Raw genomic sequence first — 14,478 nt, 5'->3', positions numbered from 1 at the left:
TTATGATTTAGAAAAAAAAATCTGGGCATCAATCTGATTAGCTGACTTTCTTTGGTAGCCAATAGTGCTGAACAGTTTGACAAAAATGTATATCAAAGAATGTTTCAAGATTCTTACAGTTTCATGGTATATCACAGTATTTTTATTATTGTATTTAAATTTATTTGCATGACTGGGCTTTTATATGGATTCAGGACTTATTCTACTGTTAGAAGTACATATAATATAAAACAATAAGGCTTTAAATGAAGGCTTTCATTAGTATAGCATTGCCTTTAGCTCTATCTGGAAGGGCTAAGTTCCTCAGGAGGTCCTGGGGTAATATTCTCTTTTATTGGGGGGTCCTCTGTGATTTTATTCTCAGACATCAGACAATTACAGGCTGAATTACCTACTGTTTTTCGCTGAACTCCGTGGTCCTCCAGTAATTTTTGTCCCGTCCGGACGCACATCTCTGAGTTTCATCATCTCGCATTCAATAAAACAAGCTATTTGTCCACTGCCACCGTAATTACACTTTGGGCGTGCGTTTCCATGGAGATCCACATAAAACACAACAGCAAGTGGAAATGGAGGAGCTACTGAACGCTAGTGCTGGGCAATATGGGAAAAATCATATATCACGATATGGAATTTTTAATATCACGATAACGATTTATATCATGATATACCACATTTAAGTATGTTTTCAGTTATTCTTCGAAAAATATGAGAAAATAATATCATTGCTTACTTTTTTCTAACTTTATTTCAAAGTGACATTAAACCCAACTTTCACAAATGAGAATTACTACCTTTTAGTGCAGCAATATATATGTATCAAATGAAAACAGATGAGGTAGATGCAGCAGCTACTTTTTTCAAAAGAACAAGGCGTCTCCATTGTTCAGTTCTCATGAGCTTAATAACGTAAAGCATGTCGCAAACCGGCGTGTCCGTCAAATAACGTAAAGCAGCGCCATGTCGCAAAAACGCACAAAGATTACAGAAAACTCACTGGTCCTCCTGTTTTTCTCTCTGCAGTTTGGATGCAAGAATTTTATCACTGGGTAGAAGTGTGAAATATTTTTCACAGACGTCCCCGTGAGAAACTAATCCTGTCCGAATAGAGCTTTTGTCCCACAAAATTAAACAATATACAAAGAAATCAGACTTCATTACCAGAAAAACAGCTAAAGAATGTAAACAATAGTAAATAGGGGTGTGACGAGATCTCGTGACAATATTTCTCGTCAAGCTTAACCCTGTCTCGCGGGAAAAAAAAAACTATTTAGTGTGGACTTTTTAAGAAGGATCTGGCAACACAGTAGCGATAGCAGCGAGTGTGGTGGCTGAGCAGTGAGAGCAGCTCTCAGCAGAAGAGGAAGATTCAGGCATTTGCATAGAAGATGCTTCTGCTACTTTTAATGTCTGGCTGCATTTTGGCTCCAGTGGAAACAATAAAAGGTAACAGAGTGACCAACAAGATACAAACCATATGTAAATACTGTAAGTAAATCCTACACGTGACTGTTTCATAAGCAGTTGTACTAATCCCTTAGCTCTGTACTGTATTTAAAAAAAATTCTGTCTCTGTTTACACTTCAAACATAGTCTTAATATGACTGGTTATGGTTATGCATAGTTAAATTACAAGAGATTTAGGAGAAAAAAACACAAACCATAGTCTTAATATGACTGGTTGTGGTTTGCACTTATTGTTTGTACTATATAAGACCTAGAAAAGTTTTATTTTTAAGTTTTTATTCTTATTCTTATTTCTATTTCTTATAGAACCAATGTGTGAGAGAAACCAGTCTGTTAAGTTTGCGTTATAAGATTTTGTTAAATAAAACTCTAGTTTTCAAGCCATTTTTTATTATTTTTTCTTTAAAAATTAAAACATTTTCTTAAAAAAAAAAAAATTAATCTCGTCTTGTGAACCCATTATCGTGTCTCGTCACACCCCTAATAGTAAACCTTAAAAAAGAGATATACCAACAACTTAAACATTGCTTCCTTTTTTAAAACTAACCATTTTACATAGTTCCATGAACACTATAAACGGTCCTAAAATACTAATAATATTGAATGTTTCAATATTCAAAGAGATATTTCTCAAAAGCTCTATTGCACAAGTAGGACACAAGTTTAATATCAATTTACTATATGTTATTTTCGCCATTACAGGCATTACAGTATTAATATCAGCCACAATCCCCTGACTACTGCAGGTGTCTACATTGTGATTTCAATGCTAAAACTATGTACTGTGCATCTCTCGTCACACATCTTCTAACCAGCACTGTCTGTGGCCTTTCTTTAACAGATAAGAGAGTGGAAAGACGTCAGTCTTGTGCACACTTCTACATGAAATAACAAAACACCTGATAAAGCAGCAGATAATGGTTCAATAAACAGTTCTGCAACTTGTACTGCAACCGACACTGCCCATCAAAAAACTCAATTTTCAGCTCATTCAAGGCCTGGCCTGATTATTATTTACTTCATATTTTCAATGAATTAAGATATTTCTATTTCTATACAAGATGTTTCTGAACAGTTACTATTAAACTTAAATGAATTTAAAACATGAAACATTCAAAAAGCTATCCAAAACTTTCTACAACTAAAAATGTGTTTTTTTTTTTCATAGCAGAATATTTCGTTTTGGAATAATTTAACAACTTTCAGAAAGTCAGTGCAGATTTTTAATATTAATATTAGTTTATAAGCCAAGATTGGAGTCAGACAGTGGTTCATTTAGTGTTGAGTTTAAACCACACCTACTAGATAACAGTGTTCTAATCTGTTGTTACGCTAAATTTCGCTAATCTAAAATAAAAACAAAAATGACCTTTTTCTTTACTTCAGATTTCAGAAATACAATTTGTTTAACACAATCTCAAAACATGTTGGCTTGCTAACAACACTGCCATATATTGCGTAGGGGTGGACAAAATTTCACAGTATTTTCACGATAACAATACTGGATTTGGCGATATGACAAAACACTGAATTTAAAAAAAAGTATATTCCAAGAATACTAATAATGCACTCCAAATATCTCCATGTATCCAAGATTAAAGTAGAATAAATGATATTGAGCAGATATCATCTGTCTCTAGCAGATATATAATGCGAAATGAGAACATTGTGAATTTTTTTTTTTTTGCTAAAAACAGCAAAAAAGTAGTACCCTGATGTGGTAATTAGGGGTGGGTGATAAGGCACGATTTTTTAGGGTATACTATCGCTCACGATACTGAAAAATGTTGGCGATATTATTGCGAACGATACGATATGGCGCATCCCATGTTTCGTGACACAGATTGCATTGCCAATCTCTTGTGTTTAAAGAGCTCAATATTTTTAAGTTCATCTCAACAGCCCACAGAAAGTGTTCTACATCAGAAAGAAATCTAAACGTGAGAAAATAAAATCAAACCAAAAGCTTATGAAACGTGACCTTCTTTTCACGTTCGGGTAACCATTTCTTTGCCTACATTAGCCCACAAAATTTAAATACTGTATCTGCAGGATGGGTAAATTGCATATTTCTGTTAAAACTGCAAAAAAAAAAAGAAAAAAAAAAACTTTAACAGAATTTTAACAGAAAACAACAAGTTTGCATGTAGCCTATATTAAATTCCAACAAACATGCCTCGTGTTGGTAAGTACACTGTAGTACAGTACATGAGGACAGTTGGCACACTGGAAAAAAACAAAAAAAAAAAACAAAAGTGAAAATGGAGAGAACTTCCGAGCATGCTCAACTGTGTGCAGGGAAAACCGAGAAGTGGACCAGCTTGCAGAACTTGTTAAATGCACAGGAAGCTTGTTAAAAGGCCATAGGAGATAATAGAGCTGTGTATTGGCAACAATCAGGTTGTACATTATCGCAATACAGTGGTGACAACTCAATGTATTGTAAAAAGGAGTGTAAGAAAATATATATATTTATAAAACTGTATATTAAGATATACAGCTCTGAAGAAATATAAGAGACCACTTAAAAATTTAATTTTACCAAATTGAAAACCTCTGGAATATAATCAAGATGATCACAAGCCATCAAACCAAACTGAACTGCTTGAATTTTTGCACCAGGAGTGGCATAAAGTTATCCAAAAGCAGTGTGTAAGACTGGTGGAGGAGAGCATGCCAACATGCATGAAAACCGTGATTAAAAACCAGGGTTATTCCACCCAATATTGATTTCTGAATCTTAAAACTTTATGAATGTGAACTTGTTTTTTTTTTTTTGCATTATTTGAGGTTTGAAAACTCACATCTTTTTTATTATTTCAGCCATTTTTATCTTCTGCAAAGGCCAATATTCATTTTACACTAACATATATAAAATAGCAAAATCAGACAAACTGATTCAGAAACTGAAGTGGTCTCTTATTTTTTTCCAGGGCTGTATATCGATATTTATGTTATATATTGTATATATTATATATAATATGAGCCAGGCAATAATTGGGAAAAAAAGAGAAACAGCACCATGAGAACTGGGCAAAAATGGAGGGAATTTTTAAATATTTAAAAACTATTAATAAATCATCTCTGTGAAGAAATGAAAAAGCACACAAGTTGACATTCATGTGTGACATCACCACACTTTTTCACAGATGGAGAAGGAGGGCCCTATTTTAACAAAGGCGAGTCGTCAACTAAGCATGTCATCGTGAGAATGCAAAAAGCATGCCACAAAAAGCATGTACTAACTCTTAATTAATCATAAGTGTTTTTTGGGCGTAACGGGAAATAAACCAATCAGCCTTTCACTTGCCATTCATTCCCTTTAAGAGCCAGGTGTGCTCTGACTTTGGCGCGTTGGTATCTTAACAGTGAGGAGTTTTGTGCGTCTCAGCAGAGAATACTGGCCTGCGCGATCAAGCTGTGAAGGTGCGCAATGTTATTTTATTTTGTATTCTGTTTATTGTTGATGTAAAAGTTGGATGTGATGGCTGCACAAGTGGGGATGCACCTGCGTAGCCAAGATTGGTATGGATGGGTGACTATTGACTGTTGTCAGGGTTTAAATCGGTCAGTGGCGCACCTGTGTTTTTTTTTTTTTGCCACCAAGCATAGAGCATTGCAACGCGCCTTGCACAGGGTATACTATAGGGCACGGAGTCTTCATAGGAGAGTCATACCGAGGACCAAACCCCACTTTGACGACAGTATAGACTTTGGAATCAATCAGGGATGGCCTAGCCGTAGGGAGTATTGGGCCGCTAAAACACACTGTGAGTGAGCCACTAAAAAAAAAAGCTAAAAATAGAACCTGATCATAATATTGAGTTGTGAATGGTCAGCTGTATCCGAAGTGACCATTAGCCAATCGCAAAAATGCCACCTTCCCCAACATACATAAAACATAATCACAACCGCAAATGATGAAAACACATTTGTTCAGTAATGAGACAAATGAGAGTTGCTTTGATCTGGGGAAAATACCAGTTTCCACTCGAACCCTTAAGCAGCTATGAAGAAGCTGTAGAAACTCAGCTGTTAAGTAAGCTATGTTCACCCAGCAGGAAAACAGAAAGTGGCCCAATTCAATGTTTATTTTAAGGCGTTCACACTTCTTCATAAATGTGACCTATATCTGACATTTGTATGAAGAGTTTACACTTCAAAACCAATGTGCACCTGCAAAAGAGCTATCCATCACAGGAGCTGGTGTATCAATGTGTCTTTAATTCTTTAAACTTTTTTAAACATTTTAAGCTTGGCCCTTTTTTGAAAACCACAAAACAGGTGTGATATGGGCCTTCTAATTTAGCTTAATAAATACAGATATCACCTCACATATTAACAGTATGAGGTCTGTTACCTCGCTATTAATATGCCACTGAAAACCTTCCTTGCTGCCGTTGTACAGTTTCACTTTTCAATGAATGCCGTGACCTTAAAGTCTCGCAAATTCTGATCTGTCTGTTCAGAGTGAATCATGCTTGAAATAGGTTTCAATAGCCTATACTGAAAAAATCTGTTTTTTTTACTGTTCACATTGCCATATAGAAGTGTCAAATGATAAAAAGTAATGGATTGGAAGGATTAGGTTTTGATCACTTTTATCTGTTGTGTGAACAAAACCTTAAAATAAAGTTGGGGTGACATCATGTACAAAAAATAGAGTATCGTTGAAAAGTTACTTCACTAAATGTGAAACCCATATTATATAGATGTATTACACACATAGTGATCTATTTCAAGCATTTTTTTATTCTATTGTTAATGATTATGGCTTACAGCCAATGAAAACTCAAATCAGTGTCTCAGAATTTTTTTGAAAAATATTATATATAATATTATATAAGACCAATTGGTATTTTTTTGCAGTGTGGGCAGTGTGCCAAGTCCTGCTGGAAAATGAAATCTGCATCTCTATAAAAGTTATCAGCAGAGGAAAGCATGAAGTGCTGTAAGATTTTCTGGGAAAACACTGCACTGATTTTAGACTTGATAGAACACAGTGGATCAACACCAGCAGATGACTGACATGTCTCGATAAACTATAACCTAGTTGATTGACAGGTTGGTCAAGGAAGTCACACTGACATGAGCGTGGTCAGGCTGCTCGATAAGCTAGAATAAACTAAGCCATAATAACCAGCTTAACCATCTGACAGTAAACAAACAGTGTCGTAGCAAGGTTATATAATTAGAGCTGAATTAAATAAATTAAATAAAATATATAGCTTAAAATATTGCAGATCTACAGAGCCCCACAAGATCACATCATGAAAAAAAAATGTGTGGGCATGACTTACTAAAGCGTGGGATCAAGATCCTTAAACTGAGGCATGACTTATTGAGGCGTGGGAACTAGATAATTAAGTTTGGGGACGAATAATTAAAGCATGGAAACGAGTACCTAATGCATGGAATGAGATTATTACATTGCGAGGACAACTTATTAAAGCATGGGAATGAGATAGGCTAACATAAGCCATGGGCACGACTTATGAAGGCATGAGAACAAGATCATTTGTCATGGGGATGACTCATTAAGGTGTGGGAATAAGATCCTTAATCCTAGGCATGACTTATTATAAACCGAGGCATGACCGATTAAGCCGTAGGAACTGGATAATTACGTTTGGGGCGAAAAATTAAAGCATGGGAACGAGCTCCTAATGCATGGAATGAGAACATTAATTTGCGAGGACAACTTATTCAAACTTGCGAACTAAATAGGTTACCTAAGTCATGGGGACGACTTATAAAGACACTGGAACAAGATCATTAAGTGGTGGGGATGACTTATTACGGTGTGGGAACTAGATAATTCATTTTGGGGACGATTAATTAAAGCATTGGAATGAGATCAGGGAACAAGATAGGTTTACTATGTCGTGGGACGACTTATTAAGGACGTGGGAAGAAGATAATTAAGCCGAGGCATGACTAATTAACACGTGGGATGGAGTTCCTAATGCGTGGAGAGATCATTAAATCATGAAGACAACTTATTAAAGCGAGGGAACGAGATAAGTTAAATAAGCCGCAGGGCGGCTTACTGAGGCGTAGAAACAAGATAATTAAGCTTGGGGACAACTAATTAAAGCATGGGAATGAGATCCTAACGCGTGGAATGAGATAAATAAATCTTAAGGACAACTACTTAAAGCATGCAAACAAGATCCTTAAGTTGAGGCATGACTTATTAAGGCATCAAGTTAAAGCATGGGAACGAGATCAGTAAATTGTGAGGACAACTTCTTCAACCGTTGGAACGAGGGGAGTTAGCCAAGTCATGTGAACAAGGTAACTTAATTAAGCCAAGGCATGATTTATTAAGGCGTGGGAACAAAATAATCAAGCTTGGGGACAACTAATTAAAGCATGGGAACAAGTTCCTAATGCGTGAAATGAGATCATTAAAATGTGGGGGCAACTAATTAAAGTGTGGGGATGACTTATTAAGGCATGGGAACAAAATAATGAAATCCTGGCTATACAGGTCATTCCCATGGCTAAATTATCATGTTCCTATGGTTTAATAAGTTGAGGCCACGCATTAGGATCTCGTTCCCGCACTTTACTAGGTCGTGGCCATTATTATTATTATTTTTTTTTTTACATGATGTCACCCTGTGGGCTGCGCACGAATCAGAACAGAATCCGGATGATTAAATCGTATCGAAACGGAAAGCCTGGTATTGAAACACCTGTACAGAAGAGCAGCGCACAGTCCAGACACACATCAGCACTGAAATCCCACCTTCTCTCAGTCCAGCTCTGATCCGCTCTGATCCTCCGCCCTCATTCACTCCAACATCCAGCGGCTCTCCAGCGGTTTACTGATCCATGACCCTGAAACTCCGCAGCGGACCGAGTTCTGCGGCCATACCGAGTCAGACGCGCCCGAGTCCGGCTACACGGAGCTGCAGCACCCCCACACACCCAGACCCCAGCCCGCGGAGGAGCTCAGCTGTCCCCGCCGCTGAACTGAAGCGCTTACAGAGATTAAATCGGTGCTAAAGCTCGTCCTCTGCCTCTCCACCCTCTCTCAGCCCATCTCCTCAAAACTTCCTCCTAACAACAGCCCTCTCAAGGCGGACCTCGCAGAACCCGGATGTGGCAGCGCACGGCATTATGGTCAACGTAGTTTTGCACATATCTTCTAACTGCATACTTCACAACTGCATTTTCTTATCTTTTTTTAGAGTCAGTCAGTTTTTTTCCCAATTTAGCTGCTACTTTAGCTATATATCCCCCATCACTAGTGATGCCACAACACAAGGAGGTGGAGGAAGGTGAAGACTAGCACATGCCACCTCCGACACGTGAAGTTTTTTTGTGCTCTCTCAGGGCAGCTGATGGCAGGCTGCATGACCAGGATTCAAACCAGCGATCTCCCAATCATAGTGGCAGCACTTAGCCAGCTGGACCACGCAGATCTTTTTTTTTTATCTTTTATTGAATTAAAATTCACATGAACAATAAAAAAAAATCATAAGAAATGGGCGAATGACAAAAATTACTAAAGTAGTCCAAGAGATTTGCAAACATTCACATACTTTGCAGCCTGTCTATTTGCTATTTGTCGATACAAGTAAAGTTGTGGGATGCTTTTTTAACTGTAAACTTATGACTGGAAATTTAGCCAACATTACAATTAGATTATGTTATATATGATCTTATGTTTAACTTCACACACCTAATTATTCAATGTTTTTTTTTTCATATTTATTGTATATACTACGTTGTGAGTAAATACCGAAGTCTATGTGGAACACATAAGTAAACTTAAAAGTGTTTGACACATAAAAAAATACTCTTATCTGCAGTGCTTTTGCATATTGGTCTGTTTTTTTTAGGGAATTACTGATGAGAGCCAGTTTAATCATTCTGTTTTTGATGGTCTTTGGTGATCACTTTGGTGATCATCTTTGGTTGTTAACAGTTTTTGTATTGACTGATCTTAATTTTTCTTAAAATCATTTTTTACTTAGTTGAGTAGTTCTTGCCGTAATATGGGTTAGAACATTACTAAAAATAGAGCTATTCACTGTATACCAACTCTACCTCTTCACAACTTTACAACTGATGCTCTCAAACACATTAGGAGACAAGAAATTCAAGTAATTAACTCTTGACAAGGTGCAGCTGTTAAGGGAGTGCCATTCCAGATGACTACCTCATTAAGCTGACTGAGAAAATCCAGCCAAGATACAGTGCAAATCTTTCAACTAAGCAAGAGGTGCTACTTTGATGAATCTAAAATAAATAAAAAAAACATATTCTGGATTGTTTAACACTTTTTTAAACTAAATAATTGCATTTTAAATGAATGAAAAACTCTGTATTTACAGTGTGTCCACATAATTTTTCTGGTATTATATATCTTTTTTTAAACTTTGTAATTTATTACATTTTAGTTATTAAAGTGGCAGTAAGTAAGTAAAGTAAGCAGGGTTATTCACCATTATCCTGTATGTATATTTTCCATACAGAATGGCCTCTGGACTACAGAACCTAGAATGTTAAAAAGTTATTTTAAATGTGCTTTGTGATGCAGTCTGGTGGTTTTATCAAGGATTCTATTGTAGCTCTCAGAAATATTACTTCTTTCAATTAAAAAGAAAAAAAAAACATAAGAACTGAGGCTGTAGTTAATATCTTCAAGTTTTTGTATTTTATTTGTTTTTAGTTTAATTTATTTACAGGTTATCCATTTTTAAGATGTATCTAAAATTAAATAATTACCCCTGCACATTTAATTTTTGAATAAAAAACAAAACAAATAAACAAATGCATAAAAAATAGGGTTGTATTAGCATATAATAGTTAACTAGGCATTCTGTGGTATGAAAATGTATGGCTATTATATTGTGTACATTTGCTTAATACCAGTAACGGAAAAATGTAACTGAAGAGAGAATCCCAACTATTTGTTACTATTTTATTTCATTTTAAATATCTAATAATCAATGGATTTATTAGGAAAAAATTAAATTAAAGTTTCTGGCTGAAGTGGAAAACAAACAAAATGACCCAAATACAAGCTAAATATTAAACATAGGTTTTTGCTATTTTTTTTTTAAATGAATTTTTTCACTTTTCCAAAATTGCATGACAATGGTTTTTCCTTTTATTCTTGGTCAAAATAACCCAGGTGTACTTCATAGGTACTATGTATATATGTGCATTGCCTCTGCTTGGTAAGAACTGTTATACACTTTAAAATGACAAAATACACTTTGAAAATGACAAAAATATCTTAATTTGTGATATTATCACATTCTAATATCCAGTTCTGGGTGAAGGTTTATTGAAATAATACATAATTAAACTATTCTGACCACCAGCCTCTAAGAAGGAAGCTTCTCAAAAGTTTGGTTTCATGACACCGGTCAGTCAGTTGCACTATTCATTTCGAAACCTTACATTGAATCGTTTTTTTTTTTTTTTTTTAACCACATAACTAACATCTATGACTAACCGATACTACAGATACTAAAGATGTTATCCTTCATACTAAAATGAGGAAATAAGCATCACCAGCATGATATAAAATTTTTTTAAAAAGGAAATAACTGCGGTCATGCTGCATCATTCGAGTATTCAGGGAAATTCCCAGGCTCGAGTCTCGCTCCCCCACATGGCTATTTTCTGTCCCAGTTAGCCTGTGAAAGCTCTTTGTGAATGTACGAGGTCAGTGACCTTGGGTGAGCCTGCAAAGTCACTGGAGAGAATGGAGTACTAGAAAGCCATGACACGAGTGTCGGTCCACACTGGTGAACCCTGAGGAGAGAAGAGACGACAAGGAGCAGTGCTGACTTGCAGGGTCTTGGAGGTCAGACTGGACTGTTCGGTCACTTTGTCTGGCTGGCACTGGCTGTTATTTTTAGCAGCTACTCAGTATTATATGTCTGTGCCGGGGAGCTACGGTTCAGTTTTCCTGAGACAGTGCCTTTTCTTTCTTAGCAGAGAACAAGATTTAAGGCCAGGTGGCCACTATACAGCTCTGAAACAAAATAAAAGACCACATAAAAATGATGAGTTTCTTTGGTTTTGCAAAATAAAATAAAAAACTCTGGAATATAATCAAGAGGAAGATGGATGATCACAAGCATCAAACCAAGCTGAACTGCTTGAATTTTTGCACCAGGATTGGCATAAAGTTATCAAAAAGCAGTGTGTAAAACTGGTGGAGGAGAACATGCTAAGATGCATGAAAACTGTGATTAAAAACCAGGGTTATTCCACCAAATATTGGTTTCTGAACTCTTTATGAATATGAACTTGTTTTCTTTACATTATTTGAGGTCTGAAAGTTCTGCATCTTTTTTTGTTATTTCTGCCATTTCTCATTTTCTGCTCTAAAAAATAGATAAATGCTTTAAATGACAATATTCTTATTTGGAATTTGGGAGAAATGTTTATTTTACTCAAACATATACCTATAAATAGCTAAATCAGAGAAACTGATTCAGAAACTGAAGTGGTCACTTAATTTTCATTTATTTTTTTCCAGAGCTGTATGACCTCTATGCCATTTTTTCCCCAAGTCATGGCTCTAGGTGGAGTCAGACTGTGTTCTTCTTAAGCTATCTTGGGGTTTAGATGACCAGATAGCATGAAGAATCAGCTTGAGCATCAGGTGAGACCTGCATTGGCATGTGAAATTGAGCTAAGTGTGGTTTGCACTTAGCAACCGGAGAGTTGGAAAAAGCATCCAAGGCATTGGCTGAAGTGGATCGGGCTGATTGCTGTATTATGCTCAGCAAGTGGCTTGGATATATTGCTGTTTTATACTCTGCAACCAGGGTGTTGGCACATGCAGCACTTAGCCTGGATGTGAATCAAGCATTTGGGCCAGAATTGGACCAAGACCCAAACCAGAGCCTAGACCAAATGCATTAAACAGCAAGTGAAACAAACATGTCCGCCTAAAAATACATTCAAGTGGTCTTCTGTCTAATTGTTGGCCCCATCTTCAGACTGCTAGCAATGCCACAGACATCTGTAGTGAAAGGTCCAAAGGTCAACACTGTCCTTCTCCTCTCTGAGCATGTAGGATGACTCTCCCTATCCTCCCATATTTCATTGTGATGCTAATTGGTGTGAAGTTCCACACCAGTAAGCAAGCGTGTAGAGTACTATTGTTGTTGAATTGTTGTTGCAACATCTTATAAAAAGAGGAAGACATCTGCAATGGTTGAATTATGTGGTAGTGGTGGAATATATTGGGGAATAACTAAGAAATAAATTAAAAATCTCTTTCCATTTCTCAAATTTGACTAAAATTGAATTTCCTGTCAGACACTGTGTTGGACCCAGTATGCCTGATACCTATCTTTCTGTTGTAAACTCTAAAATCTCTATTATCCTCCTTTAGTTGTATGCAGTAGTATCTTTGTGTGGTCTAAATGTGCATTGTAATGGAAGAGGGGCTTTTGAACAATTGCAACCATTTTGGAATAGATACTTTAGATGTTTAAAAACTTTACTAACATCTACACCAGCTATGCTAGAAAATGATAGTGTGTCACACAGCTCAAGGGGCCTAAAGGCCAATTTATACTTCTGCGTCGAACCTATGCTGTAGCCTACGTGTCGCCACGTACCCTATAAACCTCTCTGAAAATGAAACTGTGTCGTGGAAAGCTGCAGCTGTGATTGGTCTGCTGGGACTCGAGTCCCTTCCCACACATTCCCGCCAATGCAGCGCAGCAGAGCCGCTGAAGTATAAACGTGCTCCGCTGTGTAGCACACTCTCGCTGGATACGCGTAGGCTACGCAGAAGTGTAGATTTGATGCAAAAGTATAAATTGGTTTTAAGGGTCGTGGGTTTAATCCCTAGTGACCCTCCGAAGTTCGCTGTGTTCATTTCATGACCAATTTACATACTGCTATCCTGTGACTTCCTGTACTTGCACACACACTTACCACCATACCACTGACATCCCCTACATTCACTGTAACACCAGCAATGCTTCAGAATTTGGAAGGAAATAAAGTGCTTCTGGACCTGTAAACATGGTCAGGGGTTCTCTAGATCTCTAGATCTTGCCTGTACTGTATTGGGACTCTTGAGCCTGAGGCTTGATCTGGAGCTTCCTCAGTGGCAGACTGCCTGTGTGAAAACACACAACGTGAAGCAGAAAAAAAAGGCCAGCTTCCTTTCCCCCTCAGATCCGAGCCACTGCAAACAATAGGGATGTTGCGTAGTTAAAGAGAGGGGGAAACCGGGTCCAGGCCTGCTGAGCCAAAGGACGTCAGAGAGCGTTTTGAAGTGGCCATCAGACCCGCGGCTCAGATCAGGAAGGAGTTAATGCAGCAGACAGCAATTACATTAACAAACAATGGTCAGGGCTTTATAATCACGGGGCTTTTCCACGAAGAGAAAGAGGTCGTGCTAAAATGATAAAGAATGGGAGAATTATATTGTATGAGCCCTTTGAGTATATATGTTTTTGTTTGATGTATACATAAGGAGTATGTATCTGTGTTTGGGGATTAAAATGCTCTAATGTAGTTTTACAAGATTTTTTTTTTTAATCTCCCTACCAGATAACATGCCCATGTGTATGTGGGTCCTGTACTTTTAGCCCAGGTAAGTCCTGAAATTTTTATCCATCTGTTTTATGTTGGCCCTACATATAGATGTCCAGAATAGGCTCCATCAGGCTCAGTAATGGGACTAGAAGTGGTTAAACATGGGCATCATCTGGGTTGGACAGTTTACTGCACATAGAGTCTGGCCTGTATTAATGGGGCCTAATTTTTTCCAGAGTTGTATTACTTTTAATACAATTTAATAATGTTTATTTCTGTTGTAAGTGCTGTTAATTATTCCCAAAACTTTTACCTGTACTTGATAGCCTCTGAACTCCAGTAACCCCAAACTCCTATACTGTCTTCTACACTGTGGGCTAAGGGGAAAGCTTTGTGCATTTTATTATCCAAAATACCCACAACCCCCTGCTAGTCATTTCATGTGAAGGCTTTTTGCACCTGTTAGAGTCTAGT

At 37.1% G+C, this 14,478-nt stretch overlaps 1 protein-coding gene across 7 annotated transcripts in view; it reads right to left on the bottom strand.

Moving 5' to 3' along the window:
- Window positions 1–8,553, bottom strand: part of plekha1b (pleckstrin homology domain containing, family A (phosphoinositide binding specific) member 1b) — a 47,107-nt gene extending 38,554 nt beyond the window's left edge. For 4 of the 7 annotated variants that reach the window (XM_022669159.2, XM_022669161.2, XM_022669158.2 and 1 more), the window contains exon 1: window positions 8,222–8,553. The gene's annotated coding sequence lies outside the window, so the exon portion shown is untranslated. The remainder of the gene's footprint in view (window positions 1–8,221) is intronic. The other 3 variants (XM_022669157.2, XM_049464829.1, XM_022669162.2) reach the window with 2 other exon arrangements.
- Between the last annotated feature and the right edge of the window lie 5,925 nt (window positions 8,554–14,478).

This window comes from Astyanax mexicanus, chromosome 15, assembly GCF_023375975.1.
Source record: "Astyanax mexicanus isolate ESR-SI-001 chromosome 15, AstMex3_surface, whole genome shotgun sequence".
Classification (NCBI taxonomy): Eukaryota; Metazoa; Chordata; class Actinopteri; order Characiformes; family Acestrorhamphidae; genus Astyanax; species Astyanax mexicanus.
The sequence above is the reverse complement of the archived record's forward strand: the minus strand, read 5'-3'. Positions and strand labels throughout refer to the sequence as shown.